General features: G+C 39.1%; 1 long non-coding RNA gene across 2 annotated transcripts in view; it reads left to right on the forward strand.

Annotated features, from left to right (window-relative positions):
- Positions 1-3,892: 3,892 nt before the first annotated feature.
- The window catches only part of LOC129052982 (uncharacterized), a 32,408-nt gene continuing 13,319 nt past the window's right edge, over positions 3,893-22,981 (forward strand). Inside the window, exon 1 of one of the 2 annotated variants that reach the window (XR_010139038.1) lies at positions 3,893-4,049. This is a non-coding gene — a long non-coding RNA (uncharacterized LOC129052982). Of the gene's footprint in view, positions 4,050-14,019; positions 14,109-22,981 lie in introns of those variants that run through there. The other variant, XR_008518116.1, reaches the window with a different exon arrangement.

The following is a 22,981-nucleotide window of genomic DNA, read 5'->3' on the forward strand; positions in this document are numbered from 1 at the left end:
CTCTGGATCTTATTTAAATGCCCTATTTTGGCAGGCAATTATCCTGTTCAAGTTTAGACCAAAGGTCTTCGCTCACTTTTGTGAGCTGTTATTCCAAAGGCACTTTCTTTTTCAGAGCCCTTGAGGTAATACTTAGATCTGCTTCTTAAAAGTGCTACTCAAAGTCCACAGAAATTATGGAAGGAATCTTACACTGCAGTTTGGTTTTCAACATTTTGGCATGTTAAATCTAGTCAGTTTCACTTTTTTTTAAAAATGTTTGTCCAGAACTTCTGATGCTGGCTATTTGATAATAATGTCTGCTATTTGCTTCAAAATAAAAGGGTGGCCATTATATGAGAAATAAAATTGACCAGGAACTGATAATTGTTGAGGATGAAGAATAAATATGTTGATGTCTATAAGAGTATCCCATTTTTGTATATGTTTGACATTTCCAATCGATAGAAAAAGAGGGAATCCTCCCTAACTCATTTTATGAGGCCAGCATCATCCTGATACCAAAGCCTGGCAGAGAAACAACCAAAAAAGAGAATTTTAGACCAATATCCCTGATGAACATAGGTGCAAAAATCCTCAATAAAATACTGGCAAACCGAATCCAGCAGCACATGAAAAAGCTTATCCACCATGATCAAGGGGGTTCATCCCTGGGATGCAAGGCTGGTTCAACATATGCAAATCAATAAACGTAATCCAGCATATAAACAACCAACGACAAAAACCACATGAGTATCTCAATAGACACAGAAAAGGTCTTTGACAAAATTCAACAACTCTTCATGCTAAAAACTCTCAATAAATTAGGTGTTGATGGGACATATCTCAAAATAATAAGAGCTATCTATGACAAACCCACAGTCAATATCATACTGAATAGGCAAAAACTGGAAGCATTCCCTTTGAAAACTGGCACAAGTCAGGGATGCCCTCTCTCACCACTCCTATTCAACATAGTGTTGGAAGTTCTGGCCAGGGCAATCAGGCAGGAGAAGGAAATAAAGGGTATTCAATTAGGAAAAGAGGAAGTCAAATTGTCCCTGCTTGCAGATGACATCACAGTATATCTAGAAAACCCCATCGTCTCAGCCCAACATCTCCTTAAGCTGATAAGCAACTTCAGCAAAGTCTCAGGATACAAAATCAATGTGCAAAAATCATAAGCATTCTTATACATCAATAACAGACAAACAGAGAGTCAAATCATGAATGAACTCCCATTCACAATTGCTTCAAAGAGAATAAAATACCTAGGAATCCAACTTACAAGGGATGTGAAGGACCTCTTCAAGGAGAACTACAAACCACTGCTTAACAAAATAAAAGAGGATACAAGCAAATGGAAGAACATTCCATGCTCATGGGTAGGAAGAATCAATATTGTGAAAATGGCCATACTCCTCAAGGAAATTTATAGATTCAATGCCATCCCCATAAGCTACCAATGACTTTCTTCACAGAATTGGAAAAAACTACTTTAAAGTTCATATGGAACCAAAAAAGAGCCAAAATTGCCAAGTCAATCCTAAGCCAAAAGAACAAAGCTGGAGGCATCACGCTACCTGACGTCAAACTATACTACAAGGCTACAGTAACCAAAACAGCATGGTACTGATACCAAAACAGATATATAGACCAATGGAACAGAACAGAGCCCTCAGAAATAATGCCACATATCTACAACTATCTGATCTTTGACAAACCTGACAAAAACAAGCAATAGGGGTAGGATTCCCTATTTAATAAATGGTGCTGGGAAAACAGGTTAGCCATATGTAGAAAGCTGAAACTGGATCCCTTCTTTACACCTTATACAAAAATTAATTCAAGATGGATTAAAGACTTAAATGTTAGACCTAAAACCATCAAAACCCTAGAAGAAAACCTAGGCCATACCATTCAGGACATAGGCATGGGCAAGGACTTCATGTCTAAAACACCAAAAGCAATGGCAACAAAAGCCAAAATTGACAAATGAGATCTAATTAAACTAAAGAGCTTCTGCCCAGCAAAAGAAACTACCATCAGAGTGAACAGGCAACCTACAGAATGGGAGAAAATTTTTGCAATCTACTCATCTGGCAAAGGGCTAATATCCAGAATCTACAATGAACTCCAACAAATTTACAAGAAAAAAACAAACAACCCCATCAAAAAGTGGGCAAAGGATATGAACAGACACTTCTCAAAAGAAGACATTTATGCAGCCAAAAGACACATGAAAAAATGCTTATCATCACTGGCCATCAGAGAAATGCAAATCAAAACCACAATGAGATACCATCTCACACCAGTTAGGATGGCAATCATTAAAAAGTCAGGAAACAACAGGTGCTGGAGAGGATGTGGAGAAATAGGAACACTTTTACACTGTTGGTGGGACTGTAAACTAGTTCAACCATTGTGGAAGTCAGTGTGGTGATTCCTCAGGGATCTAGAACTAGAAATACCATTTGACCCAGCCATCCCATTACTGGGTATATACCCATAGGATTATAAATCATGCTGCTATAAAGACACATGCACAGGTATGTTTATTGTGGCGCTATTCACAATAGCAAAGACTGGGAACCAACCCAAATGTCCAACAATGATAGACTGGATGAAGAAAATGTTGCACATATACACTATGGAATACTATGCAGCCATAAAAAATGATGAGTTCATGTCCTTTGTAGGGACATGGATGAAGCTGGAAACCATCATTCTCAGCAAACTATCACAAGGACAAAAAACCGAACACCTCATGTTCTCACTCATAGGTGGGACTTGAACAATGAGAACACATGGACACAGGAAGGGGAACATCACACACTGGGGACTATTGTGGGGTGGGGGGAGCAGGGAGGGATAGCATTAGGAGATATACCTAATGTAAATGATGAGTTAATGGGTGTAGCACACCAACATGGCACATGTATACATATGTAACAAACCTGCACGTTGTGCACATGTACCCTGAAACTTAAAGCATAAAAAAAAAGCACTATAAGGCAAAGTTAGGATAGTTTATAATAACTTACATGCCTGTCTTCAAAGACCTATAATAAAATATTCATTTTTAATAATAAAACATGTAGTAAATAAAATTAAAATTCCCAAATTAAAAAAACAAAAACAAATGCCATTATCTGTTAAAAAAAATAAAACGTTAAAAAGGTATTTATATTGAAATTCTGTCTTAATAGTTAAATAGTCTATTTGTTTAAATTACAGAATAATATAGGGTTACATATTAAGAATGTGTAATTATTGATTTTCCTAAAATTAGTTTTCTAGAATTAAAATTTCCTTTGGATAACTTCTATCCTCTTACAAAATACAATCGTTTAAAATCTTCACAGATATTTGATAACATTTACATAGAAACTTTGACTAGAAACTATATGAATTTGAATAAACAACTAATAATAAAGAATTTGCACATATAATACTGTCTTATATACAGTAGATTATCATTTGTTTTAAATATTTGCTAGGATTACTGTTCCAAATATCAGCTACATATAGATAAAATGTACTTTTCACCAGTAATAAATAAGGCACATCTATTTGTTCTGTCACATTAAGGAATTAATATGTTCTTATTAATAATGTAATAACAAAATTCATGATATTCGCATATGGTAGACTGATAGCAAAAATTTCCCATACATTCCTCTATCCATGTCTTTTGAAATTTGACTTTGCAGTTTTCCCTGTCAAGGGATATAGTCTATTTCCCCGAGCCTTGCATATCAACTGGCCTTGTGACTTATTTGCGGAACATAATGCAGTAGAAGGAACTTGGGTAAATTCTAAACCTAGGATTCAACAGTCTTTCCCTGTTTCCTCTATCTTGAAACTCTGCCACCCTGAGGACAAGCCCAGGCTAGCCTGCTGGAGGGTGATTGATTATATAAAGGAAACTCAATATAGCAAAGCCGACATCCTGAAGACTTCTATGGGAGCAGAGGCCTAGCTGAAACACAGCTGACAACAGAGTCGTGAAAAAAGTCGCCAAAAAGATCACCTGCTAAGTCCATTTTAAAATCATGATCTACAGAAAGGTGAGTTAAATAAATTGTTAATTTTGGCTATTGAGTGTAGAAGTAGTTCTTGTGCAATGATGTTTAACTGATGAAATATCCTAAAATTATAAAGGCTTAAGAATTTCTCTAAAATTTACTTCGCATATTTGATTACTCAAAGCCATGAATACTAATACAAGTAATTGTTTATATTTTTCAAACTTAACCATATTTTGGTGAGCCTCTACAAAATAAAATATATATGAAATTACCACCAAAATGAAAGAAGAAAAAGAAAGAGGTACGAAAAGAGAAAAAAAATTATTAATTTCTTTTGACTACTCAAGTAAATTACCATAAACTTAGCAGCTTAAAACCACACAGTCTCACCAGCCTAACATCAAGATACTAGCAAGGCTGTGTACCTTGCCAGTTGCCAGCCAAGGGTTGTTCTCAACTTATACAGGCCACCCACATTCCTTGTGGACCCCTCCATTGAAGAATGGACCCCTCCATCTTCAAAGTCTGCAGTGGTGTACAGAATTCTTCTTATGCTTCATCTCTCCTGACTTCCTGTATTAACTCTCACTCCTCCAGCAGAAGGGTTTTCCATTTTTAAGGACCCTTGAGATTACATTAGCCCACTGAAATGTTCTAATATCCCACCTCAAACTTCTTAACTTAATCACTTTGTGAAATCATGTTTTGCTATGTAAGGTAACATATTCACACATTTCAGGACTACAAGATTGTGTAGTACACATTCAAGAACATCTTGAGGGCAGCATTATTTTGCTTACCACAGATCCTAAATTAATATTTATTAAGCATCAACTTTGTACAGGGCATTGTGCCACATGTTTTCATCCATTATCTCTTATACCTTTTACAACAAACTTGCGAAGTACATATTATTATCTGTACTTTTAAAGAGGATGAAAATTAGATCTATTAAAGTAAGCAACTTGTCTAAGTTCACAAATTTACTATCAAGTCATGGTTTGGATTAGTTAAGTTTCTGTGAATTTGAAGCTATACAGCACTCTTTCAAAAAAGAAGGAACAAATATTGATTATTAGATAAAATGAACAAAAGGTAGAGAAAATGAAGAGTCAAAAATAAAGGAGAGAGTAAATAGAGAAGAAAATAAAGTGGGTAAATCTGTTCGGGTATTTATATAGTCTGAAAGCAGGATAGTTCTGACAGGTGAGAGGTGGAAAAGCCTGATTAGGGTAGACGAATCCCCTTGAGAGCAATATTCATGCACAATAATTTCTTCACTGCAGTGATTTTTGTTTATTTTATTGCAAATATATTTTTTTCTTACTATTTTTATTCTTCAATGCAAGCCTCTAATTTTGAAAGAAGTGCTTTTCTTCAGCAACAAAGGTAGTAGAGAAGTGATTTCCTTACTTTTTCAACAAATTTTATAATGTTACACTGTCATGAAGCACAAGTTAATAAAGCCTAAAGACACACTGTTGCATTTCTTTTAAAATAATCAAAAATTATTAAATTTTTTAAGGCACGTTTTGTTTGAATGTCTTGTGTTGGTTAGATAACTGTACATCACTAAAGTAGAACAGTACTTTCAAGAAGCAGTTTCTGTTTAGGAGTAGCAGTTGAAAGTGGTATATTAATCTGATGAGCTTAAGCAGCAAAAATAGACCTCATACATAAGAATATGAGCTGATTTACTGTAAGGGACATGATTAATCCAGGGTCCATCTGTAGGGCTTCCACTGGGCTGAATACACTAGTCAGGCCTTCATTGCTGCTTTCCCCAATGCTTGGACACTTGAGGGCTTGCCAGGCGTCTGCCATTGTGATTGGACAATAATCTTCATTTGATTCAATTTTCCTTCCCTTTTGGTCAACTGTGCTAACACCACAGCAGCCTCCACGAGACAGACAAATTAGCCAGTCACATTGACATATGCCAGCATAATTGGGATGCCAAAAGCAATACTAACTGCAGTAATAACTGAGGATGCAATCACCGACAAAGTCATTCCTCCTGTGATAGCCAAATTTCTCTTGTGTTGGAGGTTTGCTTTCCTTTATCCATGCAGTGAATCTTCCGGTCAACATAAACAGGAATCCTGATGACCATTTCAGGAATAGCAATGGTAGCAATGAAAGATATCCCCACTGGAGCGCCAATTAATGCACACAGCTGCCAAGTAATTTTCTTATAGCTTCTTGCCCCAGAATCTGAAGCCAGAGGGTTTTTAAAATATGACAGAAATCTTTATTAAAATGTTTCCTTCAGTAATATGTTACCACATATATAATATACACACATACCTATGTACATTCTTTGACATATCTCAAAGATTGCTACCATTAGTTTAACCAATAAATGAAAACTAAAAAAAAAAAAAAATAGGAAAGGGAGAAAGGAGAGGGAATCAGGGCAAAATTTTGATGTTTTATCTAGTAAGAAATTGCAAATATCTCAGAATTTCTCTGAGGGAAACTTATAACCAAAGAATCTTTAAAATAAAATATATAAATTTTCACTCATCTCACCGAAAAAAAAAAAAAAAAAGATTTGAAAGATGCAGTCACAACAATTGTGCTTCTCAGAACATTTATTCAATTTCAAATTCTGGCTTCGGCACCTTTTGTCTTTAAGACAGACTGCCCCTCGGCTGGGGCAGAGAAGTTCATATGGACACCTGGGCCCAGTGCATCCTTGGGCTCTAGAGGTCAAGGGGGAAAGCTGTAGTATGATAGTGAGGGAAGTCATAGTCATCTGAAGTGATGTCTAGCACATCATCTCACTGCATATCATCACTCTCCAGACCACTGTGGATCATCTTGGGTTAGGCCAAGCTGATGTATGAAAGTTTGATGACCAGATAGTCTTTCTGTTCACAGCTTTGGTGTTTGTAGAAAAGTCCTCTTCACTGCCTCCATCTCCACCGCTACTGCTATATTCTCCATTCCCTGTCATCTGCGCATGAATGTGGAATGAATCCTCTATGCTTCTTTCACTCACCAGCTGACAGTAGCTTGGTTTGGCATCACTCAGATTTCTATATTGTTGCATTCCATGTCCTGATTATGAAAATAGTCATAGCAAAAGTGCTTGGGCTGTCATTGATTCCATCAAGATTGGTTGTGTCTTTGAAAACAATTTCATTTTGGATATTGACTTGGACTTCTATCCTGCTGCATTTTCCCTAGATACTGTAAAGAATCTCACCATTTAGTATGCTCCATGGGAGAGCTGTGAAGCTGGTTGTATAATAAAAAATAATGATATTACATAATGATAAAGGAATCAACTCATCAAAAGAATATAACAATTGTAAATATATATGTGCTCCAACTTTGGAACACCTAAATATATAAAGTAAATATTAATAAACATGAAGAGACAGATAGACTATAATACAGTAATGACAGGGAATATCAATACCCCATTTTCAGCAAGGGACAGATCACAGACAGAAATCAATAAGGAAACAACGGACTTGAACTATACTTTAGGTCAAATGGACCTAAAAGACATATACAAAACCTTCTATCCAATAGCAGCAGAATACACATTTTTCTAAAGCACACATGGAACATTCTTCAGGATAGGTCATATGTGAGGGCTCAAAACAAGTCTTCATAGATTTAAGAAGATTGAAATTATAACAAGTATATTTTCCCATGACAATGGACAATGGTATAAAACTAGAAATCAATAATAGGAGAAATATCAGAAATTCCCAAATAAGTGGAAATTAAACTACATTCTTCTAAGTAACCAATGAATCTAAAAATAAATTAAAAGGGAAACTAAATAATATATTCAGACAAGTGGAAATGGAAACACAACATACCAAAATATATGGGACTCAACAAAAGCAGTTCTAAGAAGGAAGTTTATAACAATAAATGCCTAATTCAAAGAAAAAAAAATCCCAAATAAACCACCTTACATTAGACATCAAGAAACTAGAAAAAGAAGACCCAACCAAGTGCAAATTTAGTTAAAGGAAGAAAATAATATAGCTCAGAACAGAAATGAATGACATAGAGACTAGAGCCTTAATAGGAAAAATCAATAAAACTGAGTTGGGTTATGAAAAGATAAACAAAATTGACAAACATTTAAATGGGTTAACTAGGAAAAAAGGAAAAAAATATAAATAAAATTAGAAATGAAATAGATGACAGTACAATGGATATGCTACAGAAATACAAAGGAGTGTAAGATACTATGAATAATTATACACCAACAAATATGATCATCTAGAAGAAATAGATAAGTAACTAGAAACATAAAACTTACCAAGGGTAAATCATGAAGAAATAGAAAATCTGAACAGATCAGGAATGAGTAAGGAGATGAATTAGTAATAAAAATTTTCCTATCAAACAAAGTACAGGATTTGATGTATTTACTGGTAAATACTACCAAACATTTAAATAAGACTTATTGCCAATCATTCTCAAACTTTTCCAAAAAAAATGAAAAGTAGGACACACTTCCAAACTTATTTTATGAGGCCAGAATTACTCTATAACAAAAGTCAGACAAGAAGAGAACAATAAGAAATTTAGAAGAAGAGAAACTAAAAGAAAAGAAAATTACAAGCCAGTAATTCAGAAGCAATAATTCTCAACTAAACACTGAAGAACTAAATTCAACAGCACATTAAAAGGATAACACATCACATTGAAGTGGGATTTATTCCTGAAATACAAGGATGGTTCAACAAAAACAAATCCATAAATGTGATGTACCACATTAACAGAATGAAGGACAAAAAAATAATCATTTCAATAGATGCAGAAAAAAATCAGATAAAATTCAATATCCCTTCATGATAAAAACTCTTAATGATTTAGGTGCAGAAGGAATATACATCAATAAGGGACATATATGAAAAGCACACAAGCTCACATCAGAGTCAATGGTGAAAAATTGCAAGTTTTCTAAGATCAGGAAAAAGATTCCCCCTTTGTGATAAGTATTCAACATTGTGCTGGTAGTCTTAGAATAATCGAGAGAGAAATAAATGAAATTCAAATTGGAAAAGAAGATGTTATGATCTTATATCTAGAAAACCCTAGTCACTCACCAAAAAGCTGTTAGACATAATAAACAAATTCAGCAAAGTTGCAGGAAACAAAATCACCATACAGAAATCAGTAACATTTATTCCCTGAAAACAAACTATATGAAAAAAAGTCAAGAAAGCAATTCCATTTACAATAGCAAAAAGTAATAAAATAAAATATGTAAAAATAAATTTAACAAATAAAGTGAAAGTGTCATACACTGAAAACTATAAAACATTGGTGAAAGAAGTTAAAGAAGACACAAATGAATAGAAATATATAGGATGTTCACAGATTAGAAGAACTGATATTTGGGGCTTTGCTCCAGATTAGGCTTTGGCTTAAGTGAATGTTATGCCTAGTTTGATCTTCTATCAGACCAGTCAAACTTTCTCCATATAAGCAATAAGGTTGTTTTGCTTCCTTATCATTTGTATGTTCACTGGAGTAGCACTTTTAATTTCCCTCAATAACTTTTCCTTTGCATTCTCAACTTGGCTGACTGTTTGGCTTAAGAGATCTAGCTTTTGACATCCCTTCCTCACTAACTTACTTATTTTTAGCTTTTGATTTAAAGTGAGATATGTGCAAATCCTCCTTTAACTTGAACACTGAGTCATCATTGTAGGGTTATTAATTGGACTAATTTCAATATTGTGGTGTCTCAGGGAGTGGGGAGGCCTTAAGAAAGGAAGAAACACAGGGTAACAGCCAGTAGGTGGAGCAGTCAAAACACACATTTATAGATTAAGTTTGCCATCCTATATGAGTGTGGTTTGTGGTGTCCCAAAACAGTTACAACAGTAACATCAAAGATCACTGATCACAGATCACCATAACAGATAGAGTAATAATTTAGAAGTTTGAAATACTGTGATAATGTGCAAAATGTGATAGATAAAAAGTGAGATCATACTGTTGGAAAAATGGTGCCAATAGACTTACTAAACACAGGGTTGCAACAAACCTTTATTTTCTAAAAAGCACAGTATCTGAAAAGTTCAATAAAGTAAAGCACAATAAAATGAGATATGTCTGTATTCAAAGAAATAATGCCTAAAAGTTCCCAAATTTGGTGAAAGAGATAAACCTACTGTGGGGAAAAGAAACAGAGATCAGGCTGTTACTGTGTCTATGTAGAAAGAAGTAGACATAAGAGACTCCATTTTGTTCTGTACTAAGAAAAATTCTTCTGCCTTGAGATGCTGTTAATCTGTAACCCTACCCCCAACCCTGTGCTCGCAGAGACATGTGCTGTGTTGACTCAAGGTTTAATGGATTTAGCGCTATGCAGGATGTGCTTTGTTAAACAAGTGCTTGAAGGCAGTATGCTTGTTAAAAGTCATCACCACTCTCTAATCTCAAGTACCCAGGGAAACAATATACTGCGGAAGGCCACAGAGACCTCTGCCTAGGAAAGCCATGTTATTGTCCAAGGTTTCTTCCAATGTGATAGTCTGAGATATGGCCTCCTGGGAAGGGAAAGACCTGACCATCCCCCAGTCTGACACCCGTAAAGGGTCTGTGCTGAGGAGGATTAGTAAAAGAGGAAGGCCTCTTTGCAGTTGAGATAAGAGGAAGGCATCTGTCTCCTGCTCATCCCTGGGCAACGGAATGTCTCTGTGCAAAACCTGGTTGTATGTTCCATCTACTGAGATAGGAGAAAACCGCCTTAAGGCTGGAGGTGAGACATGCTGGCAGCAATACTGCTCTTTAATGCATCGAGATGTTTATGTATGTGCAAATCAAAGCACAGCACCTTTTTCTTAAGACATTTGTTTATATGTTTTCCTGCTGACCCTCTCCCCACTATTACCCTATTGTCCTGCCACATCCCCCTCTCCAAGATGGTAGAGATAATGATCAATAAATACTGAGGGAACTCAGAGACCCAGTGCAAGCACGGGTCCTCCGCATGCTGAGTGCCAGTCCCCTGGGCCCACATTTCTTTCTCTATACTTTGTCTTTGTGTCTCTTTCTTTTCTCAGTCTCTCATCCCACCTGATGAGAAACACCCACAGGTGTGGAGGGGCAGGCCACCCCTTCATCTACATATTCAGTAATCTGAGCAAACCCCAAACAAAATTTCCAGCCAAGACTCATCATACTTAAACACCTGAAAGCTAAAGGCAAAAAAAAGTATTGAAATCATCCAAAGAGAAATTTTTTTTTTCAGGATTTGTGTTACATAAACTATTAAGGACAGATTAGGATGGAAATAGGTAAGAGAAAAATGAGAAATAGGTGAACATAGAAAGAGAAAATAACAGCATTACCAAGATTTCAAAGTTCAAACAGTACTTCAGATACTAGAAATTTACAATAGTTCAGGGAAAAAAAAAGGATCAAATACTTAGGGAAACCATTAACACATGGTCAAACCAAACCATAAAGACTAAATTTGAATAAATAAGATTAAGTACTTTGACCCTAATAGCTCCAGCAATCTTGAGCAAGAAGAACAAAGCTAGCGGCATTATACTTCTTAATTTTAAATTATATTACAAAGCTATAGTGAGCCTAACAGTATAATTTTGACATAAAAAACAGATACATAGACCAACAGAACATAATAGAAGGATCAGAAATAAACCCACACATATACAGTCAACTAATCCTCAGTGAAGGTGCCAAAAATACACAATGGAAAAAGGATAGAAGTTTCAGTAAATGGTGTGAAGAAAATGACATCCACATGCAGAACAATGAAATTGAATTATTATCTTATGCCATACCCAAAAATCAAATCAAAATAGATTATAGACTAAACTTTAAGACCTGAAACTAAATCTCCTAAAAGAAAACACAAGGGAAAAGTTTCATGACATTAATCCTGGCAATGATCTTTTGGATATCACACCAAAAGCAAAGGCAACAAAAGCAAAAATAATCAAATGTGACTATATATGCACAGCAAAGGAAACAGTTAACAAAATGAAAAGGCAACCTACAGAATCGAAGAAATATTTACAAATTATATATCTGATAAGAGCTTAAAATCCAAAACATGTAAGAAGCTGTTACGACTGAATAGCAAACAAGAAATAACCCGATTTTGAAAAATAACCATAGAATCTAAATAAACATTTCTCCAAGAAAGACATACAAATTGTCAACAGTATCTGAAAAAGTGATCAAACACCATTAATCATTAGAAAATTTAGATGAAAACTATAATGAGATATCACCACATACCTATTAGGATGACTATCATCAAAAAGTCAAAAGATAGCAAGTGTTGAAGAGGATGTGAAGAAAAGGGAAACTTTATGTATTGTTGGTGAGATTGTACATTAGTATAGCCATTATGGAAAATGGCATAGAAGTTTCTCCAAAAATTAAAAATTGAACTCTCATATGATCCAGCAATCAAGCTTCTGGGTGTTAGGTTTTGAAGGGAAGGTGAGGGTTAAAGAAAGACACACACACACAGAAAGAGGGTGGTTCAGCAGCAAATGCAGGCTTTAAGTTCAGCATAAAACCTACAGAAGTGGGGGACCAGCCTAATGACAGTGCCCACCGCTGGGTTAATTTCTAGGTATGGGCAGGAAGGGTCTGGGCAGTACGGCTTGCTGCCCAGCAGGATACTAATAAGATGTTCCCATGATGAGGTGGTTCTGGCCCTTGTACCGGCAGAATGTGGTGCTCCTCCTTGTACTTTCTCCCAGTGCAATATGATAAGAGGCAGGCTGTTTCTTCAGTTGGGCCTTTGTCCACCTTGTGGTCAGGTGGTTAGGCAGGATGTTTCTCATGGCCCGAACCCCAGTGAAATGTTTCACTTTAATCAAGGCCTGCTAAATAATGGGGAGCTTATAAAATGGTGCAGTTTGGACTAACATTCTTGCCTTTTACTTTAATATAAAAGAAAGTGGGGCATTTTTGGTTATCTGGCTGTTTCCTGCTGAATAACGGCACTATAATCAGGGTTTGGGTTTTGAAGTAGTGGATGTCTGACTTCAGAGTTGTTTTCCTAGAGGTGCTGACACCAGACTTGGAGGAGGAGAAAGATAGTATCAATTGTTTTTGGGTGGCTGCCTAGACAAGGGAGTTCAGCCTTTGGGAGATAAAGTAGAATATGAAGGAGATTATACATGGACTGATTGTTATTATTATGAGGAAGAAAATCAGGGGCCCTAAGAAAGGGGGATTCACACTTTAGGAGGAATGATGCCTGCCACCAAGAGTCAGTGTCATGATGTTGGATTTCTGCAGGCGTCATGGAGTCTGCGGGCTGTGCAGTTAACAATGCCAGATTCATTAACCTAAAAACAGATTCTTCTTGGAGATATACATATGTACCCCCTCTTCTCAGCAGATATCAGGTTTAGGGTCCTTTGGTTTTGGAAGATGACTCCTGCAAGGAAATGTATCTGCCTTTGGAGTCTTGTAATGGAATTATACATGTCCTCTAGGGTATTATAGAGGACTGTAGATATTTTTTATATAGGGCAGTTGAGGTTGATATATTTGCTATTCTGGTAGCAAGTGCAGCGGAGATGTGTATTCCTGTTTCCAGAGGAATTAGATGTAGAACCCACATAGTGCATGTGGAGGAAGATGAGACAGAAGTTACTAAAGGAACCTGGATGGTCTGGTTGTTTGGCAAAATGTTAATGTTTGGAAATTGACAAACCAGGGTGCCAGTAGGCAAGATAAGAGTTTGTGTCACACAGAAAAGGCTGGAGGTTGACAGGCAAAAGTTGTAAGTGAAGGTAGCAAGCCATGAGAAGGTGGAGGTTGAATCCTGGAAAAAATTTTTGTCTCAAGCTTTTTGTTTTTTCTAGGTTGAATAGCTGTTAACAACGGTAGCCACTATGAGAGCCTGATAGGAAATGTTGGTGGGGAAGGAGGTGAAGGCTGTTTGGCTTTGTAGAGAGAGAGATAAAAGAGCTTTTGTTAACTAATAGCCATTGCAGTCCTGATAGGGCAGAAGGATGTAGGCTGCAGTTGAGGGAATTGTTTGTGCATTTCTTTCAGAGAGTGTCTGTGAGTTGGATACCTGGAGAGCAGCTGCGGCAGAGTGGGGAGAGATTGGTAAGGGGCGTTTTATGGAATCTGGCTTGTAACATTTAATTTAGAGGCCATGAGGCAAAGGAGGGTGACAGCCCTGTGCGTGATGATGTGGGTGGATTTGGGGGAATCGTGTTTAGCCAAGCAAGATTATAAACAGGTTTTGGGAATGGATTGGCTGAGTAGGTGAGATTCGGATTTATTTTTGGACCAGATTTATGCAGTTAGGTTAACAGGAAGGGCTGTGAACTGCTGGATTTGTGTGGACAACAAATTTAACAGTTGGAAGAAAGAAGGGAGTGTGACTGATTTAAGAGGGGATGTGTGAGGCTGACAAAGGGGGCCCAACTGCCAGAGGTTGGGAGTGGGGACTTATAGTATCTCACAGACAAAGAGGACGAAAGGAGATTTGAGTAGGAGTGAAATTTTGGAATGTGCCCTGCAGCCATAGCTCCCAGATTATTGTGGGAAATTGGAGTGGACTCTTCAGGGACATGGGAAAGGGATACAAGAAAGATCTGAAACAAGGTATGAGATAATAGATTTGAAATTAGAGGCAGAGAATGTTATGGACCAAGGCCTTCTGGATTGGCAACTTCTGGAAATTTTGTTAAGTGCGGAAAGGTTGGTCCTGTGAGGGAGGGAGAATAATTTGGGGGGGGGGGGGCGGGAGGAAATTTCTGGATGTGGATCTGGTTCTCTTTTTAGTTTGGAATGGTGTATCCAGTGTGGAAGGGATGTTAGCTTTGTTGTTGTAGGATTAGCTAGGATAACCTGGTGAAGACCCATCCCCTTAGGTTGGAGAGGGGAGGAGGAAGAGTCTGCAATCCAGACCCAGTCCTCTGGTTGTAGGGACAGGGAGGGGTATTTTGAGGATGGACTTTCAGACTAGGGCAAGTAAACGTCTGCATACTGTCTTATTAGATGTTGAGTGAAGTGTAGCGCTGGCCAAGTATCTGGTACAGAAGGGGAAGAAGAGACAGGGAGATTCTGGAGGATAAAGGAGTGTTTGTACATGAGTTTAAATGGGCTTAGGATGAGGGGCTTTTGGGGAATGGCTTGCAAAGGCATGAGGACCAATAGGAGAAGTGAAGTCCAGGCCATTTTAACCTCTAGAGAATCTGGTTAGTTGTTGTTTCAAAAGGGCATTGGTCCATTTAACTTCCCCTGAAGACTGGGGGCAATAAGGAATATGGAACGCTATTTAATGTTTACAGCCTTCGCCAGCTGGTGGTTAACCTGTGAAACAAATGTTGGCCTACTGGAAGAGGGGAGTTTAAACTGGGACATAATATGGGTGAGGAGAATGGAAGCGACAGTGTGTGCCTTTTTGGTGGTGGTAGGAAAAGTTTTTATCCATCCAGAGAATGTATCTATTATTGTCAGAAGGTATCAGACTCGTTTTACAGGGGGCATGTGTGTGACGTTGATTTCCCAGTCCTGCCCTGGCAGGTGTCCTTGAGCTTGGTGTGTGGGGAAAGGAGGTGATTTGATACCTTCCTGAGGAGAAGTCTGAGTGCAAAGGGAACACGCCTTAGTAATATTTTTGTGATTGGCGGCCATGGTGGGAGAATATATATAAGTTTTTAAAAGCTGGAGTAGGGGGCAGTAAACCACATGGAAATGGTTGTGCGTATATGAAAGTACACAAGGTTTCTGGGAATTGGGCAAGACAATTTGTCACTGAGGTAGAACCATTTTTTCCTGAACAACACTGGCCTGGGCAAATGAGGTTTGTTTCTCCTAGGTGTAGATAGGGTGTATGCTGGGAAAGATAGGCAATAATAATGGGGTTTTAAAGGCTGCCTGCTGGGGTGCTGAATTTGTTAAAAAGTTTCCCTTGGTTATGGCATCTGTAGCCTTTTGGTGTTCCTTACAGTGGGAAATGGCAGCCTGTAGTGGTAGTTTAGCCGCCTCCAGCAACTTGTATATGAGTTTGTTATTTCCTATGGGGGTACCTTTTGTGGTTAGAAAACCTCTTTCCTGCCAGATTAGGACATGAGAGTATAGGATGTGATATGCATATTTGGAATTGGTGTAAATGTTAAGGCTTTTTCCCTTGCTAGGGTTAGGGCCTTGGTTAGGGCAACTAGCTCCACCTGTGAGAGGTAGTATGGAGTGGGAGAGCATTGGATTTTGAGTGAGAGAGCTCAGACTTGGAGGTGTTTACAGGGAGGAGGGTGGCTGGGTTGAGAGCTTTACATCTCTGGAAGGTGATTAGAGGGTTTCCTATGAATAAGGCGTGTACCTGCTGTAAGCGGGATGGTGGCAGGCATAGAAGGCATTGATGGCTCATGAGTTCCTGTAGGTTATGGGAAGATGCAATAGTAATGTTGTTGGTAGAGAGTGAGTTTCTGTGTCTCTGAGGCAAACAATGTGGCCACACCCAAGATTTTTAAGCGGGGCGGCCAGCCTTGGATGACACAGTTCAGTAGTTTTGAGAGGTATGCAGTGGCTTGTGGGACATTGCTGTATGTTTGGCAAAGTGGTCCAAGAGCAAGGTCTTAGTTAGAATATACATACAGAGTAAGGGCTTGGTGCGGTTGGGCAGTCCCAGTGCTGGGGCCATAAAAAGGGCATTTTTTATTTTTTTTACAGTTGGAGTTGATGGGGCAAGCTGAATCAAGGGGTTTTGTAATGGGTCTATGTGAGGCTGTGTAGAGCAGCTTGGCCAGTATGTCAAAATTGGGAATCCACAGCCAGAAGTATCCCATAAGGCCCAAGAAGGAGAGGAAGTGCTTCTTTGTCTGGGGAAGGGGCATGTCCCAAATTAGCTCCTTTTGTTGGGTTGGGATGGCCCGAGAATTAGGGGTTAGGGCAAGTCCAAGGTAAGTGACCTGGGTTTGGGCTACCTGAACTTTTGTGGGTGAGACCCGATATCCTCAACTATGGAGGAAGTTTAAAAGCTGAGTGGTGTGTAAGATGGACAGGTTAAGGGAGGGGCTACAGAGAAGAAGGTTATTGATGTATTGGAGGAGGGTGCTACAGGCAAGGGGAAATTTAGCTAGGCCCTTGGTGAGGGCCTGTCTGAATAGGTGGGGACTCTCCTGAGACCCCTGTGGGAGTATAGTCCATGTTAGTTGGGTGGACATGTGAGTATAAGGATTTGACCAAGTGAAAGCAAACAGGCTTTGGGGTGCCAGATTTAAGGCAATAATGAAAAAGGTGTTCTTCAGTTCTAATACAGAGAAGTGTGTGATAGATGGAGGAATAGGGGAGAGTAAATATATGGGTTGGGGACAACCAGATGAATTGGCACCACCACCTGATTAACAACTCAGAGATCCTGGACCAAGCAGTAGGACTCATCTGTCTTTTTGACAGCCAAGATAGGGGTGTTGTGAGGAGAGTTGACAGGCTTGAGAATTTGAGCTTGTAAAAGTTTACAGATGACAGGTTTAAGGCCCCAGAGGCTGGCTGGGTTAAGGGAATATTGAGACTGATGAAAAAAAATGGAAGGGTTTTGGAGGGGTATTTTGACTGGGATGTGGTGTGTGGCTATTGTGGGTTTGGAAACATTTTACACTTCAGGGTTAACAGAAGCTAACAGGGCAGATAATGAGGATGAGGGGGAGGAGAGGGAAGCGTCTGCATGACGGAGTAAAATAAAAAAGGTAGAATTGCAGGAGGCAAATTGTATGGAGGCCTGGAACTTACTTAGTATGTCTCACCCCCAAGACAGGGGAAGGGCACTGAGGGATAACCAGGAAGGAGTGGGTGAAGAGGGTGTTGAATAGGTTGCATTGTAGAGGACCAGTCTGTTTGTGCCTAGAGGGGATTCCATTGACTCCCACAATAGAGATAGAAGAACTGAGGAGGGGTACAGAATATTCTGGTAAAACTGAGTAACTAGCCCCCATATCCAATAGGAAAGACCTGGGCTTACTAGTGACTGACAGAGTTACCTTGGGTTCAGGTGGTGGTGATGGCAGTGGGGACAGTGGGGACAGTGGATTCCAGGCCCCAGCATTCTTCAGTTAGAGGTGGTGAAGTGGGATTATGAGTTTTGCAGAGCACAGTCTGACTTCCAGTGTTCCTTGATGCCATGGATGGGGTAAGGTTTTGAGAGTGGCCTGGGATTACAGCAGGCTTTTGCCCAGTGACTCTGTCAGCTGCACTTCAAACAGGTTTCTGGTGGAGTTTGTTGTAAGGTTGAGGATTTCTGTATGCATTGGGAACCCTGTTGTTTGGCAGCTGCCAGCGTTTGGTATTTAGCCCGGTCTGTTTTAAGCTTTTGGGTTTTCAGTTTTTCCTCTCTATTGTTAAAGACCTTAAAGGCCACTTTGATTAAGTCTCTTTGGGAGATTTGAGGGCCATCCTCCAGTTATTTATTTATTTATTTATTTATTTGATGTTTGGGGCTCACTGGGAAATGAAGTGAAAATGGAGATAGATTCTGCCCTTATTGGTATTAGGGCATAAAGTGGTAGATTTAGTTATGGACTCTGAAAGGTGGGAAAGGAAAAGAGCAGGAATGGCTTTATTTATGCCAGCTAGGAGGCATAATGTGGCTAGAGATATCATATGGCCTTGTTTCTGTCTGCCTGCAAAATTTGCTTGATAATCCCAACTGGGATCAGTTCTGGGGGCACCTAGGGTCCTTACTGGGTTATGGGAAGCATCTTGTTGGTGGAAGGTGTTTGCATGGACCTCGGAGGCCATCCAGATGTGTTCCCTGTTTTCCGGGGTGAGGGTGGACGAGAGGATGACATATATGTCATGCCAGGTAAGATTACAGGATTGAGTGAAATGCAGAAATTCTTTGCAGTAAGAGGTGGGATCTGTGGAAAAGGAGCCTAGTCTCTTTTCAAGCTGAGAGAGGTTGCCTAGGGAGAAGGGAACATGATTTCAGATTATGCTTTCCTCCCTGTCACCTCTTATAAAGGGAAGACTTTGGAGGGCCTTTGAGCATGTGCCTGGTTTTTGTCGGAAGGGGGTTGGGCATGACACACGGTTTGTTGGCCGGGTTGAAATTAGAGGAAGAAGGCATGTCCAGGGGAGGAGGCATTTTTGTGGGTTTTTTGTTGAAGAGGAAGATTTGAAAAAGTTAACAGAATTAGCAGAGATAGAGAGCCGCAAACAGAGATAAGCAAAGCACTTCGGATCATTTACCATTGCGTTGGAAGTTTTTTAGATTTTGTTGAATTTAGAAATAAATGTTTTGATTTTTGGCCATTGATTATTATTGTACAATTTACATTGGGGCTAGGCAACATTACAGAGGAAAAGTACAGAGGAAAGCAAGGCATTTGGTTTTAAGGAGTCCACTAGGCTCTGGGCTTGGAGAATTTAGATGAGACATATAAGAGGAGTAAATAAGGTGTTCGGTTTTAATGGAGTCCTCTAAGCCCTGGGCCTGGATTATCCAGCTGAGACATTCGAGAGTGGTGCCTCCAGGAGGTTTTAAAGAGCCTTGCCCCATACTGGTGACTGGAAGGGTGAGAAATTTAGAGTAGGGGAGTGAGTACCCCATTCCTCCCTGGATAAGGGACATAGGAGAGCCAGGGCATCCCTGCAGCTCTTTGCTGTCCCCTGGAGGCCAGAGTGGCCAGAGCAGCTGGAGCGGCAAGCTTTCTGAGGGCGTCCTCTGAGAAGGTGGGCTGCGGTCACCTGGTGACCAGGGAGACCTCTCACCCAGCGCTGGGATTTTCTGAACCGGAAAAAACAGAGAGGAATTCGGAGAGGAGGAGAGGGAAACTCATCCACTAATTGGAGACCAGTGCTGGATGTGATGTCCAACAATGGGATCAATCCTTGCTGGAGCTGCTTGCAAAGGGGAAGAAAGAAAAAAAGGATGGAGAGTTTAACCAGGGTCTGGAGGTTAGCCCAGGGCCAGAGAAGAAGAGAGAATAAGGCGAATGGGGTTGGGAACAGGGAGTCCACTCTGGATCGGGAAGCAGGCCCTGGTCTAGTTTTTGCTGCTTGCTACTTTCCAGGTTACAAGAGAAGACTTACACCTTAGAACCCAATCCTCATACCTGGTTTCAGCACCAAAATGTTAGGTTTTGAAGGGAAGGTGAGGGTTAAAGAAACACACACACACAGAAAGAGCTTGACAGCAAATGCAGGCTTTATGTCCAGGATAAAACCTACAGAAGTCGGGGACCAGCCTATTCCAGTGCCCACTGCTGCTTACAGGCTGGGGTAACTTCTAGGTATGGGCAGGAGAGGTCTGAGCAATATGGCTTGCTGCCTGGAAGGATATTGATAAGATGTCCCCATGATGAGGTGGTTCTGGCCCTTGTTCTGGCAGAACGTGGTACTCCTTGTACTTTCTCCCAGCAGAATATGATAAGAGGCAGGCTGTTTCTTCAGTTGGGCCTTTGTCCACTTTGTGGTCAGCTGGTTTATCACTGCCCGAACCCCGGTGTATTGTTTCACTTTGACCAAGTTCTGCAAAATAGAAGGGAGCTTACAAAATGGTGCAGTTTGGACTAACATTGGGCATATATCCAAAGGACATAAAATCAGTATGTCAAAGAGATATCTGTACTCCTATGTTCCTTGGAACATTATTCTCAATAGCCAAGATATGGAAACAACCTAAGTGTTCATCAATTGATGAATAAAGAAAACGTGGCACACGCACACACACACTTACATTATTATCATATATGTTATAATATAACAACATATTAGCTACAGTCACCACGCTGTAAAATAGATCCTCAGAACCTATTCATCTTACAACTGAAAGTTTGTGCACATTGATCAATATACCCTCATTTTCTCCACACCATATATATAGAATATTATTCAGCCATAAAAAAGAATAAAATCCTGTCCTTTGTGACAACATGGATGAACCTGGAGGGCATAATGCTAGTGAAATAAGCCAGCCACAGAAAGCAAATACTCCATGATGTCAGTTATAAGTAGAATCTTACCAACTCTAACTCATGAAAATAGACAGTACAAGGGTAGTTACTGGGGGTTGGGAGGTGGGGGAAGTGGGGAGATGTTGATCAAATTGCACAAACTTTCAGTTATAGGATGATTAAGTTCTAAGGATTTATTATACAACATGTTGATTACAGTTGGTAATAATGTACTGTATACTTGAAATTTGCTAAGAGATAAGTATTTTCACCACACACACAAAAGGCATCTATGTGAATTAATGAGTATATTTAGCTTGATTATAGCAATCAATTCACAATGTATTGTGAATATCAAAACATCAAATTGCATACCTTAAATATATACAACTTATATTTATCAATTACACCTCAATTAAGGTGGAGAAAAATAAAAATAAAGGGCTAAATCTTTTGGAAAAAGTATCTGAATCCTCTGGTTGCCTACAATTTTTTCTTTTTTTTTTTTTTTTTGAGACAGAGTCTCGCCCTGTCTCCCAGGCTGGAGTGCAGTGTTCCGATCTCAGCTCACTACAACCTCTGCCTCCCGGGTTCAAGCGATTCTCCTGCCTCAGCCTCCCGAGTAGCTGGGACTACAGGCGTCTGCCACCTTGCCTGGCTAATTTTTGTATTTTTAGTAGAAACAGGGTTTCACCATATTGGGCAGGCTGGTCTTGAACTCCCGACCTTGTGATCCGCCCGCCTCGGCCTCCCAAAGTGCTAGGATTACAGGCGTGAGCCACCGCACCCAGCCGCCTACAATTTTTTCAAAGTTGTCGTCTTTTGGTTTTAAAAGAACCCCTGATTTTCTAAGCTTGATAAACATGATTCCAGATGTCAAATTAGTTTTTATTTGCTGAGGAATTAGTACTTTTCTTTGGAGAAATAAATGTGAAAGAGACTTCTATAATTGGTTATCACTTAAATTAATATTATTTTAATCTATCTTGGACAAATCTTTCTTTATTATAAAAGGAAAATTTCTTATAGTACAATGAAGTGGCTCCCAAATACTCTTAGTGATGAAAGCTTTACTGGGGCAAAATGAGAAAAATAACACTGATACTTAAAAGGACACACATTTTTAGGTTAACTAGCTTTAGCTTGAATCCTGGGTCCATCACTTTTCAGTGGTATAGTATCACCTAATGCCTAGTAATAGCATAATCAATGTTGATAATTATATGTACATAATTACATATATTATATATATATAAAATCACCATTGTGATTTTTGTTGGTTATTGTTATTCTAGGAAAAATTCTGTGCACAAATGTTAAGAGTGCAGGCTCTGTACTCTGTCTGGCTTTGAGTACCAATTCTGCCACATGTAAGCTTTGTGCTCTTCAGGAAGATGCTCAATGTCCTTGAGCCTCTGTTTCCTTTTCCATAAAATGTTGATAGTAATCATCAGACTTCATACATTAATAGTAAGATTTAAAGGAAATAATGAACATGAAAATTTTAACTTAGTTCCCAGTACATTATAGATATTCAATATTATTTCCTGGGGAAAACATTATATTTAGCCTAGTCTTGGGTTCTTCTTACATTTGTAGTGGTCATTCTTTTTGTCAAATCTGGAAGTGTTATATGATGAAATTAAAATCTAAATCTGAACCCAGGAAAAACTATATATATATATATATATATATATATATATATGACATAACCTGAATTAAAGTATAGCATGAAGTAGGAAAGTTGAGGTATAGAAAGGCCAACAGATCACGAGGCAATTGTCATCGAAGAGATAGTCTATAACTCAGTTCTCAAAGGGAAGGGACAAGCTATGGAAGTGAGGGGCACAGGACAGCACTGGAGTTGGTCAGGAGGCAGAGGGAGAAAGAGAGACTGTGACAATAGCCTTTTTGTGATTTGTATGGAAAATGACAGATGACGCATGATAAGCAGGCTGAGGATTGGCCCATTTGAATACTTTCAGCAGGCTCTGGGGCATAGGGACTCTCTCTATTGGTCTGGTGCCTGGCTGTGGGGGTGCTTAGGGCAGGTGAATAGTGGTCTGGAGTATAAGAGTC

The sequence above is a fragment of the Pongo abelii genome, chromosome X, assembly GCF_028885655.2.
Source record: "Pongo abelii isolate AG06213 chromosome X, NHGRI_mPonAbe1-v2.0_pri, whole genome shotgun sequence".
NCBI lineage: Eukaryota > Metazoa > Chordata > Mammalia > Primates > Hominidae > Pongo > Pongo abelii.